The sequence below is a fragment of the Oryctolagus cuniculus genome, chromosome 3 (genome assembly GCF_964237555.1).
Source record: "Oryctolagus cuniculus chromosome 3, mOryCun1.1, whole genome shotgun sequence".
Taxonomy (NCBI): Eukaryota; Metazoa; Chordata; class Mammalia; order Lagomorpha; family Leporidae; genus Oryctolagus; species Oryctolagus cuniculus.
Window position 1 is genome coordinate 109,930,562 of NC_091434.1, and position 20,341 is coordinate 109,950,902.

General features: G+C 38.8%; 1 protein-coding gene and 1 pseudogene across 3 annotated transcripts in view; both read left to right on the forward strand.

The window, feature by feature from the left end:
• NCKAP5 (NCK associated protein 5) overlaps positions 1 to 20,341 on the forward strand; it is a 1,120,879-nt gene that overhangs the window by 82,887 nt on the left and 1,017,651 nt on the right. The gene's annotated exons all lie outside the window — the stretch shown is intronic.
• Positions 10,100 to 19,372, forward strand: LOC100349834 (SKA complex subunit 1-like; annotated as a pseudogene).

A 20,341-nucleotide genomic window follows, 5' to 3' on the forward strand; every position in this document is an offset into this window, starting at 1 on the left:
ATTGAAAATGAGATCTAATTGGTTGGAATGATGACTATGATATATTAAGTAGAAATGTAGCCTAAAATAAATGTGTATTAGGAACTATTTAAAAGCAATGTCTTTATCTACATATATATGCGGATGCATTTGAACAAATGTTATAAAGTGTTTCCATAAAAATGAGAAACTAATTCTTTATTTCTTTATCCTATGTTTTTATAATGCTGCACTTTCTTTTTATTCATGAATATTAATATAATAATCAGTAAAATGTAGCTTCAACATTTGCCGTTGTGAATCAAATAGCCTACTCTCAAGATAAAATATTTCACAGCCATTAAAAGTAGTAATTTTAAGAAATATCCAATTAAATGATGTTAACTAAAATATTACTTATAAAAAAGACTCAAATATTAACAGTGCTTATTTACAAAAGTGACTATGGCCACAGGCAAATTATTTATAACAAATATTTATGATTTTTATATTCACACAGAATCTTTTTTTAATTTTAGACTTATTAGTTGTGTTATCAGTTTCTTTATACTCTTTGTTTTGTTAGCCACCACAGAGCAGAATATTATAGTTATACCTTCTTATGTCAGTTTTTTTTAAAGTACATGGTGTACAAATCAGAAATATGTTATAAGCCAATTTATAACTTCTTATGTAGTCAAATATAGTGATGGACTGCATATATGAAAATGGTCATATAAGATTACATCAACTATAGCTGTCTTAGTTTGTGTAAATACAATCTATAGGTTCACACAATGATAAAACCACTTAGCGATGCTTTTCTCAGAATATATCCCCATTGTTAATGGACATGATTAGGGTATGGTAACTTATGTAATAGTAGATATTGTGGAAACTGTGGTAGACAGATTTTCAGTTAGGGCTCCTGGAGTGTTAGGAAGAAAGGTCATATATGCCCTTAAAATATTTCTGCACTCTGGGTTAAAAAGAAAAGTTACATACTACACATATATTTTTATAGTATTGATTTTTTTCAGAGAGAATTTGAAACATTTGCTAAAATACATTTTTCACCACCCCTTCTAGAGTAGTTTAATAATTTTGGCAAAAAAAATCTAAAATTGTCTTAATTCTATGAACTATTTAAATAACCTTCTTAGAATGTCTTTGGATTTTACAAGAATTCTCTGAGGCAGGCAGGGCAAATATTTACATTTAAAGATAAGGAAAAAGCCACAGACAATTTAAGTATATTGGTCAAGGTATCATACTAAAAATTGGCAAGTAGGATCTATACTCACATTTTTCTGACAATCCAAATTTTTAGCTGAAATTGAATCTTAGTTAACTGACTGCACATCCAATAGATTTGCTATACCATGCCATTCTATTCTTCTCCTAGAAGCTTATGATACTCGTGTAGTCCTAGGATTGAATCCTGTTCCATTTCTAGTGAGGCACCAGTAAGCAAAGAGAGAGGAAGATTCTAACTAAAGGAATGACTTTGTTAAAGTACATACAGGGGAAGTGGTCTGGAGGGGGGAGGTGGGCAGGGTCTTAAGATTCAATAACTGCAAAGGCTGTCCAGGTGATACAACTAATGGAAGGCTGCTAGGAATGAGAAAAACAAGATCAGCTGCATGATAAAATCTGAAACAGCCCCTGGATCTCACTGGGGAAGGAAGGCAGAGGTTCAGAAGGATGTGGGTGAACTGGAAACACAACCTATGAACTCTGCAGCATATAGCTGTTACTTAGCACCAGCAATTGTCGCTAAAAAGGAATCAGCTGTTTCATTTTGCTCTTAGACTTGTATCTATAAATCATATTGAGTCTGTTAAAAATTAATTACAATTAAAATTAAAAATGGAATGAAAGAAAAAAGAATTGACTCAAATGTTTTTCAACTATTTAAGAGAAGCTAGAAATTTGTTTATTAGATAAAATATTCCCATTTTAAATACTAATATTAAAGAATAAGAAACCATTTTGTTGGCAGACTAAAATATATCTGAATAGGGTGGGTGTTATGATAGGACATGTTAGGAGACCACTTGGTAAGCCCTCATTCCATATAGGAGTGGCAGTTTGAGTTCCAGCTACCCTGCTTCTAGTCTGGTTTCTGTTAAAGCTTCCTGGGAGGCAGCAGATGGTGGCTCAAACGCTTGGGCCCCTGTAACCCGTGTGGGAGACTCACACGAAGTTCCTGGCTCTTGGCTTTGGCCTGGCCCAGTACTGGCTGCTGTAGACATGTGAAGAGTGAACCAGCAAATGGGAGATATTCTCTCTCTCCCCCCCCCCCCCCACCGACCCCGCTCTCTCTCTCTCCTGTTTCTCTCTGCCTCTCCCTTTCTCTGTCATTTTGCCTTTCAAAGGCATAAATAAATCTTTTTTTAAATTAAACTATATCTGAAGAAAGCCCCCTCAAGCTGCTGCTTTGTGATTTCTGGAGCATATTCTGTCTAAGGGTTTATTAGGCTCCTGACCACGTTTCATTTCTGTTTTCCTGATTTCTTAACTACACTGTGATGACCTCTGACATTTGTCAGCACTTCTCATCCTCCTTATGACCACCTAAACCTGCCACTACCCCTACCCACCTTGGCCCTTTTGTACACTTGCTGAGAGATTGTGCCCAAGACAGTATATCTTCAAGCACATCCCCAGAGCGGCCTAAGTAAACACTGCTGGTGCAGAGCGCTGAGGAATGGCCCGCAGGGCTAAGGAAAGACGTGCTTTAATTAAGTTACATTTCTGACTTTAATTATTGTCTAGACTAGAATTTTTGCAAGCCTGTAAATGTGCGGGTGGTGGCTTGGTGATACAAATCACTCAGATTTTTTTTGCCTAGGAAAAATCCAACCAGAAAGTGCAAAGGAAAGTTCAAAGTGCATGTGAACAAAGGTGCAAAATCTCCATGTTAAATGCTCAAACTGCATTGGACATTGAACTGCTGCTAGGAACTTAAATGCATAAAAGTGTACCATTTTCTCCTTTAATAAGGAGAGTAGCAAAAAAAGGAAAAATGTACATAAAGCGCTCTCTCTCACACACACACACACAAACACACATACAACATCTAGTCCAGTGAATGTTCTGATAGGTCTGTGAAGGCATCCTGTCTTTGGATATTGTTATCTTCATTAAATCAACTTGGGGCTTATTTATAATATCGAAGTATGTAATATTTTTCTATTTATAAAGTATATTTTAATGATTATTTGTAGAAAATTTGGAAAATACCACAAAGGATATGGAAGAGAATTTTAAAATTGCATCTAATCTCATCATCTGGAGACTCAATGTTATAATTCTGGCCATTTTTTTCTAATCTTTTTTGCTATGCTTTTAAAGAAAAATAAAAGAACACAAAAATCCATAAAGCAAGCAAAATCTTAATTTATACAAAGTGTTTGCATATCAATAATCAGTATTTCATGGTAAATGTGTTCTGTATAAATAAATAATAAGAAAAAATACTGGGAGATGAGGCCAAAAGAAAGATTTCAACTTTAAGAGAGAGAATGGGAAGCTTTTTAAGTACACTTTGATTAAAGGGATAAAGATCAAACTGGACCAAATTATTTGGGCCATTGGAAAGTGGTGATAACAAATAAGAATAGATAGGGCTAGTGCTGTGGCCTGAAGCGCCGGCATCCCATATGGGCACCGGTTCAAGACCCGGTTGCTCCACTTCCGATCCAGCTCTCTGCTATGGACTGGGAAGGCAGTGGAAGATGGCCTAAGTCCTTGGGCCCCTGCACCCACATGGGAGACCTGGAAGAAGCTCCTAGCTCCTGGCTTCCGATCACCCAGCTCCGGCCGTTGTGGCCAATTGGAGAGTGAACCAGCGGATGGAAGATCTCTCTCTCTCTCTCTCTCTCTCTCTCTACCTCTCCTCTCTCTGTGTAACTCTGACTTTCAAATAAATAAATAAATCTTTAAAAAAATAAGAATAGAGATGAGGCACATATGTATACAACTTACAGTTTCTATGAGGAATATAGAGGATTCTTACAAGTGACACACCAGTCCACTTGCTTTGGGTAGAGGAATTCTGTGCTGTATTAATCCGACCTGAGTTGCCTTCCATTGGTCACTCTGTCTCTGGTATGTTCTGCCAAAATCAATCCATTATTATCAATAAAGCCAAGAAACCTAAAATATTTGGAGTACTTCCATAAGAAGTCTTTCATATGTATATTTGTGTCATATACATTAATGTATACATTTTAAAATATATATAATTTTCATATATTTTATGTATGTTTATCATTATATACAATCTAATTTAAATTTCCAATAACTTCATTGAAGGGTCAAATATATAATCAAGGTGTCAGCATTGTGGTACAGCAGATTAAGTCACTACTTGTGGCACTGGCAACACATATCTGAGTGCTAGATTGAGTCCTGGCTAATCTGCTTCTGATCCAGCTCCCTGTGAATGTACCCAGGAAGACAGCAGAAGATGGCTCAAGTGTTTGGGCTCCTACAACACATGTGAGAGACCTGGATGGAGTTCCTGGCTTCTGGCTTCAGCCTGGACCATCCGTGGCTATTGCAGCCATTTGTGAAGTGAAGTAGAATTTGGAAGATTTATTCTTTTTCTCTCTCTCTCTCTCCTCCTCCCTTTCTCTCCCTCCCTCCCCCTCTTTATCTCCTTCTCTCTGTTACGCTTCCTTTCAAATACATAAATCTTTAAAAAATAAAATAGGATTATTTTTATTGATTTGAGAAGCAGAGAGAGACAGAGTTCAGTCCCCAAATGCCCTAAATGATTGGACCTTGCAGGAGGCAGGACTACAATCCAGGTGTCCCACATGCAGGCCAATAACTCAGTGACTTAAACCATCACTGCACCTCGCACTGTCGCATTAGCAGGAAGATGGCACCAAAAGTCAGAGTCAGGACATCATTGCCATGGTAGAATTCCATTGTAACCACTGTGTAAGCCTAATTGTCTTCAGTCAGTCCAAATCCAAAAGCAACTGGGAGTGTCTAGTTGGCTAAGCCTGAATTGCATCCCTACATGCTGTGTCAGTCACAATGAGGAATCCACTTAAGTAACAGTAGGAGGGGATGCTGGTAATGCCCACTCCCAGGATAGTAGAGAAACCATTCTTTACCCCCTGAAATTCCAGTTGTTTTCTTTGGATTGATGAGTCACAGCCAAAATGCCTCTGTCTTATTTTTCATCTTCTCAGTATTTCAGATGACCTGTTTTTCTAATAAGATTGTAATCTTTCTGTGGTCAGGAACCACATTTTCACACTACTATTTTGTAGCTCTGATTGTACCTTGAACATTGGATTACAGGATGTGTTGTTAAATTGTGATGGCTGCCTGGGATACCCCAGAAACCTCAATCTATTCTTTGTTACCCACATGTGGGTTCTCCATAGCCAATTTCCATCCCTAAGTATGATTTTCATTCTCATTGTTTGAGATGCCCAGGGAGTATTTATTTCCTTCAACATTAACCTAATTCAAATTTGGTGTGAGTGATTGGAATTGTGCTCTGTTGGCGGAGGGCTTTGAGCTCAGTTATAGCTGTAGCCCTGTGCATACATTTCTGTTAATATTTCCTTCATTTTGAACTTTCCAGCTCTTTGAGGTAGAGTTTTCTAGGATGTATTTTATCCATCAAAATCCTGTGGAGTTTTGGGTTCTTTCCTTTGTTTATCATCAGGGGCCAGAACTGGTTGTCTTTTCAGCTTCACTATTCCCCAGGGGGATGCATGGAATTCCCCCAAATAGCTCAGTGATGAGTCAGAGATTTGAGAACCTTCTTCTTCAGCCTGTCCTAGTTCTATCCACCATTTTCCACAGTTGACAAAGCCCCTAGGACATGAATTTGTGGCTACATTGCTCAATAAGTCAGGCTCTTGCTTTAATCATAGACATTCAGGTGAAGGCTGCTAGATAACATGAGAAGCATTAATTTGTTGTTGTGTCATGTCTTGCTAAGTTTTTCTCATTCTTGAAACTGTAATAATTTTTTACTTTTTTCAGAAAGCAGATGCCCACCATTAGTTGTTGGAAATCACATGACATTTTCCTAAGGGACAGGAGGAGAAAAGCCCAGGGTAGGGAAAGTGAATAATCAAGATCCTTATTTTTGTAATAAGTTTGCAAAGATTGTATGCTACAATGATGTTTTCATTTTAGGCAACAATCATTATCTCTGATTGAATAATGTGTATTAAGCAGTTTTCAATATTTTAGTCTGTCAACCTTGTTCATTAGTGATTGGTTAATGTGTGTAGCTAGTAACTTCCCCTTCTTCCCCACACATGGAAGCAACCCTTGACCAACAGCTAGCCTTGTTGCTGTTCTTGTTCCTAGTGACTGTGGATCATAGAGACTGTGGGGGAGGAGACCCATGTCTGAGGCACACAATAGGGTTTGTTGTGTTGATGCTGAAGAGAAACAATATTGTTTTATGGTGGTGGTTGTGGCAATGGGAGCATTGGGTAGGGGATACATGTCTTCTTAATTGGGGTTTGAATCCAAGGAGGAATAAAAGATCTAATTATGAAGCCTTAAGTAGAATCCTTTTTGTTTTCAGAGTCCAGATTGATGGAGAGAATTCCCCAATTGGTGCATTTATTTTAATCTGGACTTGGGTGGTTGGTTGATAATACTTCTTTACTCCATTATGACAAGGGCCTTTCAAATGCTGTCTGTGCCTTGAAAAGCCTGGGACTATGAAACAGGAGAGTGTGTAGGGGGAAGGAGTAGTGGGGTGGTATTTATCTTTATTCTTTTCCTGTGATATTTTAGGTTTCTTTCCATTCTGCAAGCAACTCTCCAGACTCTGCATCAGGAAACTCCTCCATTTTTCAAATCTGCCATGACTGTTGACATAGGATCCTATTAATATTTATTGAGTGACCACTGTGTGCTAGTCATATTTTAACAGCAAACCATTAATAATAATGACTATATTAATGTGTACTTAGGCCAGGCAATTTTTCATTTCCTTCTCAAAAGATATGTACATGTATATACATATATAAACATACATACATACATAAATGAGCCAATTGAGGCTCAGAGAATTTGAAAAACTTGTTCAAGGTCAAATACCTTGTGGTAGGGTCAGGATTTGAACTCAAGTTTGGTAGCATTTCTTCAACTGACTTTTTTAAAAATTTATTTATTTGAAAGGCAGAGTTACAGAGAGGCAGAGACAGAGAGAAAGAGAGAGAGGTCTTCCATCTGCTGGTTCACTGCCTAAATGGCCACAATGGCTGAAGCTGGACTGATCCAAAGCCAGGAGCCAGGAGCTTCTTATGGGTCTTGTGCCATCTCTCTTTTTTAATATTTATTTATTTATTTGAAAGTCAGAGTTACACAGAGAGAGGAGAGGCAGAGAGAGAGAGAGAGGTGTTCCATCCTATGGTTCACTCCCCAGTGGTTCACTCCAGCAGTGGCTGGAGCTGTGCCGATCCGAAGCCAGGATCCAGGAGCTTCTTCTGGATCTCCCACGTGGGTTCAGGGGCCCAAGGACTTAGGCCATCTTCTTACTGCTTTCCCAGGACATAGCAGAGAGCTGGATTTGAAGTGGAGCAGCCGGGACTCAAACCGGTGCCCATATGGGTTGCCAGCACAACAGGCTGCGGCTTTACTGACTACGACACAGAGCCAGCTCCTCAATTGACTTTTAATGTTCTCTCTTGCTTTTCTACTTTTTAAGTGTATGTTGCATTTGAACAGGAAGTGGGAAATATATTAAAACATTTAAAACTTTAGGAGAATAGATACCTCACAGCCAGTATGATAGAGAGGAAGAAATCTATCAACTTAGGGATGCCTTGATGCTATGGGTTGAGTATGATTTAAATTCATGTGTTTGAAATGTGATCTTCAGAATGGTGATGTTCAGAGTTGAGGGGATCTTTAAGAGGTGGGGTTTAGTGGGAGGTCAAAAGCCTGACGCACCCCTTGTTGTGGTCCTAACTAATCATGTGATTTTATACACAGACACAAACACACTTCCACCATGATGCCATTCATTATAGTGGTGAAGCCAGGGAAGCCCTAACCAGAGTTAGGACCATGCTTTTTGAGCTTAGCTTCTAAAACTGTGAGCTAAATAAAAGTTTTTTTCCCTTTAATAAAAGGCCCAGACTCAGGTATTTCATTGTAATAACAGAAAACGGACTAATACACCTGGGAGTGATAGCACCTAGATGAAGGTTTTTGGTTAGTAGTTCCATCCATCTGGCCTTGAATGATGCTGTTTTGGCTCCTTGTAACTTTCAGAGTTCCATCTGCTCGACTGCCTATTGGAACCGTACTGTCTCATCAGTGGAGTCTCTGGATGCCTGCTGTCAACATCTGATGCTACTAAGTCTTAGAAACTGCTCCAAATTTTGGAAGCCACAATTCTCCACCTTGGGACTATTGTTTGCCTTACTCCTTACCTTGAAGATGACTTTAGAGATCCCTTCTCATACCTCTTGGGGTAATATTTCTTCCTTTTTTAAGAAGGAAGGACAAGATTGAGTTAGTGAGATTGCCCACTAAAGGCAGATTCTTAATCCATTGCAGACCTGTCTGGGAGCAGCAGGGTATCTCAGGTAAAGCAGGGTATCTAAGGTAGGGATCAATGATACGATAGAAAGTTCAATCTCTGCTAACAATGTGGGGCACTGTGTTTTCTCTTGGTATCCCACACCATTCCACAGTCGTTACTTAATATTTCATCCTAACCTAATACCTTATCAGAAAAGAGAAACTGAATCAGGAATGAATTCTCAATATGGATCCAGAGGCTCATATTGATATAATTTCATTTAGAGAAAAAATATCTATCTTGTGCTTACCTTGATGGACTATCTTAGCACACTATTTATATGGAAACTTAGTAAGAAAAAGTGATTAAGTTCATAGTGGAGTGAAATCGCTTATGAGATATTGAGAAGGTACTGTATTTGGGAGAATGTTTCTTTTTTTCTTTTCTTTTCTTTTCTTTTTTTTTTTTTTTTTGACAGGCAGAGTGGACAGTGAGAGAGAGAGAGAGAGAGAGAGAGAAAGGTCTTCCTTTGCCGTTGGTTCACCCTCCAATGGCTGCCACGGCCAGCACACTGCGGCCGGCACACCGCGCTGATCTGATGGCAGGAGCCAGGTACTTATCCTGGTCTCCCATGGGGTGCAGGGCCCAAGGACCTGGGCCATCCTCCACTGCTCTCCCCGGCCACAGCAGAGAGCTGGCCTGGAAGAGGGGGCAACCGGGACAGAATTCGGCGCCCCGACCAGGACTAGAACCCGGTGTGCCGGCGCCGCTAGGCGGAGGATTAGCCTAGTGAGCCGCAGGTGCCGGCCTAGAATGTTTCTTCATAAGGTTGAAGTGCTCCAACTTGTGTGGAAATAGTTTCCTAATTTAGAAATGGGTGATTTGAACCCAAAGAAAGAACTGAATGGGTGAGTGAATGATGGTCTATGCCTGTCTGTAGTTGAAATTCTAAGCCAAAGGCAGCTCTGATTGAATTGTCTTGGTCAACTCAGCCATGTTTCCGAGCCTGTACTTCTATTGTGTGGCACATGAGTCTGCCTTAAGACAACAGCAGAACATTTTTTTTCCTGTATGGAAATTTATAAGTTAAGAAATAGTGAATAATTTCATAGTAAGGTAAAATCACTTGTAAGATATTGAGGAAGATACTACATGTTGGAAAATTTTTCTTTTTTTTTATCTTTTTTTTTTTTATAAAACAAGCAGTTTGAAAGATTTTAAATAAAATAAATAAGCCTGATATCTCCAACATTCTTTGAAGTATAACTCTCAAATCACATTTCTATGCCTGTATAATGTTCTGGAAATATCCATGTTGATTCCTTATGTGAAATACAAGAACTCCTAAGTAGAGAAATATTTAACATTTTGTATACAACTTAACATAAGTAAAGATTTCATCTGCTTCAGAATAATTCTCATTCTTAGATGAGGTTTTCTTTTTTTGTAGAAAACTTTTATTAATACATATAAATTTTGAAAGTACAACTTTTGGATTATAGCAATTCTCCCCCCCATAACCACCCTCCCACCCGCAAACCATCTCATCCCCTACTCCCTCTCCCACCCCATTCTTCACTAAGATTCATTTTTAATTATCTTTATATACAGAAGATCAACTTAGTATATACTAAGTAAAGATTTCAACAGTGTGCACCCACACAGACACACAAAGTATAAAGTACTATTTGAGTACTAGTTATACCATTAATTTGCATAGTACAACACATTAAGGACACAGATCCTACATGGGGAGCAAGTGCACAGAGACTCCTGTTGTTGATTTAACAATTGACACTTTTGTTTATGACGTCAATAATCACCCGAGGCTCTTGTCATGAGCTGCCAAAGCTATGGAAGCCTCTTGAGTTCACAAGCTCCGACCTTATTTAGACAAGGACATAGTCAAAGTGGAAATTCTCTCCTCCCTTCAGAGAAGGTACCTCCTTCTTTGATGGCCTGTTCTTTCTGCTGGGATCTCACTCACAGATATCTTTCATTTAGGTCATTTTTTTTTTTTTTTTTGCCACAGTGTCAAGGCTTTCAATCCCTGAGATACTCTCATGGGCTTTTTAGCCCAATCCAAGTGCCTTAAGGGCTGATTCTGAGGCCAGAGTGCTGTTTAGGGCATTTGTCATTCTATGAGTCCGCTGTGTATCTTGCTTCCCATGTTGAATTGCTTCCTCCTTTTTAATTCTATCAATTATTATTAGTAGAAATAATTCTATCAATTAAAATGAGCAGAAGTCGGGGTGAGGTGAAACCTCATTGTGGTTTTGATTTGCTTTTCCCTGATGGCTAGTGATCCCGAACATATTTTTATGTGTCTGTTGGCTGTTTGGATTTCCTCTTTTGAAAAATGTCTGTTTAGTTCCTTGGCCCATCTCTTAAGTGGGTTGTTTGTTTTGTTGTGGTGGTTTCCTGATCTCTTTGTAGATTCTGGTTATTAATTCTTTATCAGTTGCATAATTTGCAAATATTTTCTTCCATTATGTCAGTGGCCTCTTCACTTTCCTGACTCTTTTTTTTGCAGTACAAAAACTTCTCAATTTGATGTAATCCCAATTGTTAATTTTGGCTTTGACTGCCTGTGCCTCTGGGATCTTTTCCAAGAAGTTTTTGCCTGTGCCTATATCTTGCAGGGTTTCTCCGATGTTCTCTAAGAATTTATGGTGTTGGGTCATAGATTTAGATCTTTAATACATGTTGAGTGGACTTTTGTGTAAGGTGTAAGGTGTAAGGTGTAAGGTAGGGGTCTTGATTCATACTTCTGCATGTGGAAATCCAGTTTTCCCAGCATCATTTGTTGAACAGACTGTCCTTGCTCCAGGAATTGGTTTTAGCTCCTTAATCAAATAAAAGTTGGTTGTAGATGTTTGGATTGATTTCTGGTGTTTCTATTCTGTTCCATTGGTTTATCCATCTGTTTCTGTACCAGTACCATCTTGTTTTGATTGCAACTGCCCTGTAGTATGTCTTTTTTTTTTTTTAATTTTTTTTTTTAATTTTTTTTGACAGGCAGAGTGGACAGTGAGAGAGAGAGACAGAGAGAAAGGTCTTCCTTTGCCGTTGGTTCACCCTCCAATGGCCGCCGCTGCAGCCGGCGCACCGCGCTGATCCGATGGCAGGAGCCAGGATCCAGGTGCTTTTCCTGGTCTCCCATGGGGTGCAGGGCCCAAGCACCTGGGCCATCCTCCACTGCACTCCCTGGCCATAGCAGAGAGCTGGCCTGGAAGAGGGGCAACCGGGACAGAATCCGGCGCCCCAACCGGGACTAGAACCCAGTGTGCCGGCGCCGCAAGGTGGAGGATTAGCCTATTGAGCCACAGCGCCGGCTTCCTGTAGTATGTCTTGAAATTTGGTATTGTGATGCCTCCAGCTCTGTTTTTGTTGTACAAGATTGCTTTACTATTCAAGGCCTCTTGTGCCTCGATATGAATTTCAGCATTGTTTTTTCCAGGTCTGAGAAGAAGAAGAATGTCTTTGGCATTTTGATTGGTATCACATTGAATCTGTAAATTGTTTTCGGCAGAATGTATGTTTTGATGATATTGATTCTTCCAATCCATAAACATGGAATATTTTTCCATTTTTTGGTATCCTCTTTTATTTATTTATTTAAGATTTTGTAATTCTCATCGTAGAGATCTTTGACATCCTTGGTAAGTTTACTTCAAGGTATTTGAAATTTTTGGTAGCTATTGTGAATGGGATTGATCTTAGGAGTTCTTTCTCAGCCATGGCATTATCTGTGTATACAAAGGTTGTTGATTTTTGTGCATTGATTTTATATCCTGCTGCTTTGCCAAACTCTAGTATAATTTCCAGTAGTCTTTTAGTGGAGTTCTTTGGATCCCCAAAATAAAGAATCATACTATCTGCAAAGAGGAATTGTTTGACTTCTTCCCTCCCAATTTGTATCCCTTTAATTTCTTTTTCTTGCCTAAAGGCTCTGGCTAAAACTTCCTGTACTATATTGAATAGCAATGGTGAGAGTGGGCATCTCTGTCTGTTACTGGATCTCAGTGGGAATGCTTCCAACTTTTCCCCATTCAATAGGATGCTGGCCATGGGTTTTTTATAAATTGCCTTGATTGTGTTGAGGAATGTTCCTTCTATACTCAATTTGCTTAGAGTTTTCATCATGAAAGGGTGTTGTATTTTATCAGATGCTTTCTCTGCATCTATTTAGATAATCATATTGGTTTTCTTCTGCAGTTTATTAATGTGGTGTATCACATTGATTGATTTGTGAATATCTCTATTCCCCATAAATCCTTTAAAATATTTTATTTTTAGAAAAAGATTCATTGTAAAGCTCAGTTCAAGGTGATTTGTAATATGATCATCTTTAAAGAACATTTAGAAATCATTTGGTAGAATGAAATAAACTTATGTTTGTTTTTAACATTCTTCATTTTATTTTATAAAATTAATACTGGGTTAACAGGTATGTATTGAGTGGCCCAGTATGTTTGGAGAAGAAATTGGGCTTTATTTTAGGAGAGCAAAGAAATAGACAGCGTTCTTTTTTTTTTTTTTAGACTGTAACCATTTATTTGAGATGAGGCATGCATCTGAGAACAATTATAGAGCAACTTGGCGTTCAGCTCTGTAATATACTTTGAATTGAAGACACACATTTCAATTGTTGGCAGAGTAAAAGAAAGAATAGAGAAAGGAAGATTAAGTGGAGTTCTAAGTCTTGAAGGAGCTGACAAAATGCTTTCCCAAGGCAGTCACTAATATTCAAATTCATTTAAAACCCTAAAAACCAGAGTTGGATACAAAAGTCACAGCCAGATTCTGAGGACAGGTGGTGGACTAATCCCTAAAATTGGGAACATCAGAGCAACAGAGAAGTGAGGAAATTTCTCCTGGCAGCGCCTGGTGCAAATGAGGTACTTTAAACTCATTACTGCCTGTGTTCATCCATTTCATTCCCTGGTTAGGAGACTGAGGTTCAAGAGAGGTAAGGTAAACTCACCCAGTGTCATAATTGATCCTAGGTCTAGCTGGTTGAAAAAAGTCTGAGTAAGTGCTGACAAAAGAGGATTGAGTGTGGATCATCATTTTATTTTCATGTAGTCAACTCAGAGATAAAATAATAATTGGCTGAAGTCTCTCTATCCCCTCCAACTGCACTGGAAGCAGCAGAGATTCAGACAGGCAATGATTCCAAGCTTAGGAGACAATGTGTCTCTGCTTCTTATTCCCTTAGTAGTTTTCATAATGTTCTTTGGCTAGAGGGAAACAGCAGAGCAGCTTGAAGGCTATATAAAGCAAATGTGTAATGGTATTGGCAAAGTTCTGAAAGTAGCTACCAGGAATGCATACTATTGGGAGGAATGAAGAACCAATTTCTGGCTGAAACACACTTTGGATGGAAAAGCTTTTAATGGACAAATTCTCCATCAATAAGTTGCTGCTTTCCATTTAATTGTCATCATCCACTATTTTATTTGTAAACCTTTCTGCATGTGTGTATGTGACTACGTTGGGAAGCACTGGAAATTTATGAGTGCTCTTCTTAAACAATGGATAACTATCTGAACACTCTGCACTTTCTTCTCTTGTTTGAGGCGATTGCCATATTCAGTATGTAATATGTATCTTCCCCAATTAAATTTTGAGAATGTAGTTGCCCCAATTCTGTCTTCCCTAATTAGGTATTACATGGATGAATCCCAGGCATTGTATTTCATATGTAAATGTAATAGCCAAATTTTATGTGCTTATCAGGTGCCTTTCACAACTTTGGGACAAAAGTGAGTCACTAAGCCTTTTCTGAATAGTCTTGCAGACTTGTCAGATCAAGAAATCATCTCCTTTGGGCCATACTTTCTCACTCACATTTCTCCTCCTGATATCTGAGGATGTTTGCTACAGTAGTTTGCAGGGCTTTGAACTCCTACCAGTGGGAGGGGAGACAGTTATTTTAGACAGTGTATAAATTCATATGAACCTCAAACACTGAAAGGATGTATGTTGCATCCTTATGTTCACTACTTTTCAAAATCATGCACAAGTATTTATAGTGACTTTTATGTATAATAGTGAATTTCAATGATCTTTTACAATGCTGCTAAATTTATAGTAGGTGTTAATCACAATATATTTTCTGAATCAGCAAATGGTAAAAGCATAAGATTATTATGTGAAAAACTGTGAAAGTTTTGAAATAAAAAAAAGAGGTCCTAAGATTCTGGGCTTCCAGCAGTGATTGGGGTGTCCACAGCTTGTGAGCCACTGGGCCCTCTGCTTCCAGATCGATGTGAAGGACTTACAGGATGGCCTCAGATTTGGAAAAGTTATGCTCTCATGTTGATAAAAATATTGGCAGTATTATAAAAACTCCTGTCACTGAGAAACCTTGACTAAGAACCTATCTTTTTTTTTTTTTTTTTTTTTTTTTTTTTAAAGCAGAGTTAGACAGTGAGAGAGAGAGACAGAGAGAAAGGTCTTCCTTTTTCTGTTGGTTCACCCCCAAAGTGGCCGCTAGGGCCAGCACGTTGTGGCCGGTGCGCTGTGCTGATCCGAAGCCAGGAGCCAGGTGCTTCCTCTTGGTCTCCCAAGCAGGTGCAGGGCCCAAGGACCTGGGCCATCCTCCACTGCACTCCCGGGCCACAGCAAAGAGCTGGACTGGAAGAGGAGCAACTGGGACAGAATCCGGCGCCCCAACTGGGACTAGAACCCGGGGTGCCGGCGCTGCAGGCGGAGGATTAGCCTAGTGAGCCACGGCGCCAGCCAAGAACCTATCTTAAAGAGTATAGGGGCCGGCACCGTGGCTCACTAAGTTAATCCTCTGCCTGCGGCACCGGCATCCCATATGGGTTCTAGTCCCAGTTGCTCCGCTTCCAGTCCAGCTTTCTGCTGTGGCCTGGGAAGGCAGTGGAGAATGGCCCAAGTGCTTGGGCCCCTGCACCTGCATGGGAGACCAGGAGGAAGCACCTGGCTCCTGGCTTCAGATTGGCATAGCTCTGGCCGTAGTGGCCCTTTGGGGGGTCAACCAACAGAAGGAAGACCTTTCTCTCTCTCTCACTGTCTAACTCTATCTGTCAAAAAAAAAAAAAAAAAAAAAAGGAGTATATTAGGGGCCAGCGCTGTGGCGAAGCGGGTTAACGCCCTGGCCTGAAGTGCTGGCATCCCATGTGGGTGCCAGTTTGATACCCTGCCACTCCACTTCCAATCCAGCTCTCTGCTATGGCCTGGGAAAACAGTAGAAGATGGCCCAACTCCTTGGTCCCCTGCATCCACATGGGAGACCTGGAAGAAGTTCCTGGCTCCTGGCTTCGGATCAATGCAGCTGTAGCCGTTGCGGCCAATTGGGGAGTGAACCATAGGATGGAAGACCTCTCTCTCTGCCTCTCCTCTCTCTGTGTAACTCTGCCTTTCAAATAAATAAATAAATCTTTTAAAATAAAGAGTATATTAAATAAAATAGGAGACAAGATCTTTGCAGTAAATGAACTACTAAATAAATTGGAATTGGAAATTCAGTATCAAGTACAAGCCAACAGTTTACTTAAGGAACAACTGTGAATCAAAGATTATAAAGATATAGAACATCTCAAGACATCCCTTCCTATTTGCCTCAAGTAGTCATAACCCAGAGCTTGGTTAATGGGTCAGTTCTGTACCCTGAAGAGCCAGTCAGAGATGAGGAATCTGTACCCACAAAGAAGCCACTCAAAGAACAAAGAAATATTAAAGAAAGACCATTTGTCACTACTGATGAGTTTAATAGTGTTCCTGCATAAATGAAATCCCACTTAACCTATTGTTAAATTAATGATATTATTAAAGAAATCAGCAAGGAAGTAATTAGTAAATATAAGATTCTCTATCAACCAAATACGTCTATGAATTCTGTGACCAGAAATCTTTATCAGAAATTTTTCAGTGAAGAAACAAATGATACCAAAGGTCATTATTTTATACTGGAAGTTGATATAAAGGAGATCACAGCTTGGGAAGTTGACAAGAGGTTTCATGTGATACTAAATATCTTACAGCACTGCTGGATGCTATTGGAGGTCTGAGGGGGTGGACTTACCCTATACGTTATAACCTGAGGCCATTTTGAGCTTTCGAAGTGACCCCTGGAAAGAGTATGTAATTGTCTTAAATATAATTTTGTTAGCTATTTTATTTCCTATTCCTGGTTTGTATGAAAATATAGTCTACTTTTGGATAAAGCATTTGTATTTTCAGAATTCCCTTCCTTTCAGCAAATATTTAACCACCTATCATGTAAGCCTCTGCATAAAGCATGTAATTGAACTAAGCAATACTCATGTCCAATTCTTGTGTTAGTGGACAGTACTGAGACCCCAGTGAGATGAGTACAGATGTGACTTTGGAAGAAAAAGGTTAAGAAGATAAGGTCTTTGGAATAAAAGGTCACTGGTGTCTAAATTCCATCAACAACATCTCCATCTGTGGGTAAACGTCCTAGAAATTGGGTTCAGAGGAAGCTTATCCACCTGATTATTGTGCTTCCCGAATGTCCTGAGGGAGCAGCTTACTTGAAATGCATTTCATATAAACCAGTCTGTAAACCTCAAACTGTAATGAAAGAGCATTGATGTGATATAAAATTATGATATAATAATAAGAAAAGAGGCCCTCATAACCAAAAAGTATGATTTTACATTTTACCTGAATTCAAAGCACTTATGTCTTTCACCTTCTGCAGCATGAATTTACTAAACTTGACCCACTTCTGTTTCTTCACCTTCAGAAATGCATAAAATATGAAAAACCCAATTTTCCCCAGTATTTGTAAAAGCTTTTTTCTTTTTAATCTTGTCATATCTACTATAAAGTCTTTGTTGAGACACCCTTATATTGTCTGTCATTATTAATATGTCCTCCCTTATTATTTGCTGTGTTTGGTTATTGATTATGGATGGAGCTATCTTGTCATTATTATGGAAGTATCTTTCTGTTTCTGCTTCACTTTGAATTAACAAAAGTAAAGATATGTTGAGTTTCACAAATATCTTCTTGATGCAGTGTTGTAATTTAATCATAGCAGTCATTCTTGTCTTTGACTCTTCCCTTTTTAAACTGTAGCACCTGATTTGTTACTCCTTCATTTAAGGATTCATGAATAAATTTGTTTTATAGCCTTCCTTGTTTACTGGGTTCCAGTAGTCAAGCTTTGCTACCAAGTTTATGCTAACTGCTGAGTTGTTTTAGATGCCTTTGGTATAGAGGAGGCAGTGAAGCACAGTGAATTTGACTCTGGATATGTAATATAAGTTGAATCATGTTGTATTTGCCTTTCTGGAGCTAGGCTTATTTCATTGACACTAATGTCCTCAAGGTTCATCTGTGTTGTCACATATTGCTTGATATGTCACTTTGTTGGGGCTCTGTAATAACGCATTGTATGTATTAAGCACATTTTCTCTATCCGTTCATTGTCCATGGACATTTAGGTTGTTTGTGTATTTTTCTCTTTGTTAATAGTGATAGAATGAATGTGTTTATTTTTTCCATTTATGTGTCTTCTTTGGAGAAGTCTCTATTCAACTCCTTGGGCTGTTTTCATTATTTGTTTATTTATACTATTGATTAGTGCCTAAAATATATTGGAGATTAAGTCCTTTTAAGATTTGTGGTTTGAAAGAAACATTTCTCCCATTATATAGTTGGTTTCTCACTCCTTTTTTTCTGTGCAGATTTAGTTTGATATAGTCCCATTTATTTTTTATTGCTGTTGCCTGTGCTTTTAGTGTCATATTCAGGAAATCATTGGTAAGGAAATGTCATGAATCTTTCTATGTTTGCTCCTGGGATTTAGTTTCCGGTCTTATGTTTAAGTCTTTAATCCTTTGAAAGTTGATTTTGTGTATAGTGTATGATAAAGGTCAATTTCATTTTCCATGTGTGGATATCTAGTTGAAGATATTGTCCTTTCTCCATTGTGTTTACTCTGTACCTTTATCAAAGATCAAGTGCATGATACATGTGTAGATTTATTTCTGGCCATTTTGTTCCATTGGTCAATCTCTCTAGCTTCATGCCAGTACAGTATTATTTTGAAATCTGGAAGAGTGATGCCTCCAGCTTTGTTCTTTCTCAAGAGTGATTTGGGTGTTTGTGGTCTTTTGTCATTCTGTGAAATTTTTTTTATCTTTATATACAGAAGATTTACTTAGTATTTACTAAGAGTTTAACAATTTGCACACATACAGACACACAAAGTATAGAGTACTGGTTTAGTACTAGTTTTACATAGTACAACACATTAAGGACAGAGATCCTACATGGGGAGTAAGTACAGTGACCCCTGTTGTTGAATTAACAATTGACATTCTTATTTATGACATCAGTAATCACCCGAGACTCTTATCATGAGCTGCCAAGGCTATGGAAGCCTCTTGAGTTCACCAACTCCGATATCATTCTGTGAATTTCAGAATTGTTTTTCTATTTCTGTAAAAAAAAAAAAATACACCATGGGAATTTTGGTAGCTATTGCATTGAATCTATAGATTACTCTCAATAGTATGGGCATTTTAACACTATTAAATCTTCAGGGGCTAGCACTGTGGCTCAGCGGGCTAATGCCCTGGCCTGAAGCGCCAGCATCCCATATGGGCGCTGGTTCTAGTCCCGGTTGCTCTTCTGCCAATCTAGCTCTCTGCTATGGCCTGGGATAGCAGTAGAAGATGGCCTACGTCCTTGGGTCCCTGCACCCATGTGGGAGACCTGGAAGAAGCTCCTGGCTTTGGATCGGCACAGCTCCGACCATTACGGCCATCTGGGGAGTGAACCAGCGGATGGAAGACCTTTCTGTCTCTACCTCTCTCTGTAACTCTGTCTTTCAAATAAATAAAATAAATCTTAAAAAAAAAAAACCTTCAAATCCATGAACATGGGATATCTTCTTATTTGTTTCTTATTTAGCTTCTTTCATTAATGCTTTATTCATTTCAGAATAAAAGTTTTTTACTCTCTTAACTTAGATGTATTTCTAGGTATTTGATTCTTTTTGATGCTATTATAAATGAGATTATTTTCCTAATTTCCTTTTCACAATGTTTGTTTGTTGTTAGTATATAGAAATGCAACTGATTTGTGTCTTATCACTACTGGATTTGATTATTAGATTTAACAGTTTATTTTGTTGGACTGTTTAGGCTTTCCTTTATAAAGGTCTTGTCTGCAGAAAGGGACAACCTTAATTCTTCATTTCCAGTTTGGATGCCTGTTATTTATTTTCTAGATCAATTGCTCTGGCTATGATTTCCAGTACTATGTTGAATGGAAGTGGGAAGAGTGAGCACCCTTGCCTTGTTCCTGATATTAGAGGAGTAGTTTTCACCATTGAATATGCTTCATATATGGCCTCTGTTATGTTGTGGTTATTTTGGTACAAGGGGCATTGAATTTTGTCAATGCTTTCTACTTATTAAGATGGTCATGTGATTAGTATTCTTTATTCTGTTATTGTGACATGTCACATGAATTGATTTTCATATGCTGAATGGGCCATCATTCCAGGAATAAATTCCACTTCATCATGATCCTTTTAATGCTATTGATTTCAGTATACTAGTTTTTTTTTTTTTTTTAATATTTACTTATTTGAAAGGCAGAGTTACGGAGAGGCAGAGGCAGAGAGAGAGAGAGAGAGAGAGAGAGAGAGAGAGAGAAGTCTTCCATCCACTGATTCACTCTCCAGATGGCCACAAGGACTAGAGCTGCACAGATCCATAGCCAGGAGCTAGGAGCTTCCTCTGGGTCTCCCAGATGGTGCAGGGGCCCAAGGACTTGAGCCATCTTCTACTGCTTTCCCAGGCCATAGGAGAGAGCTGGATCAGAAGTGGAGCAGCCAGGACT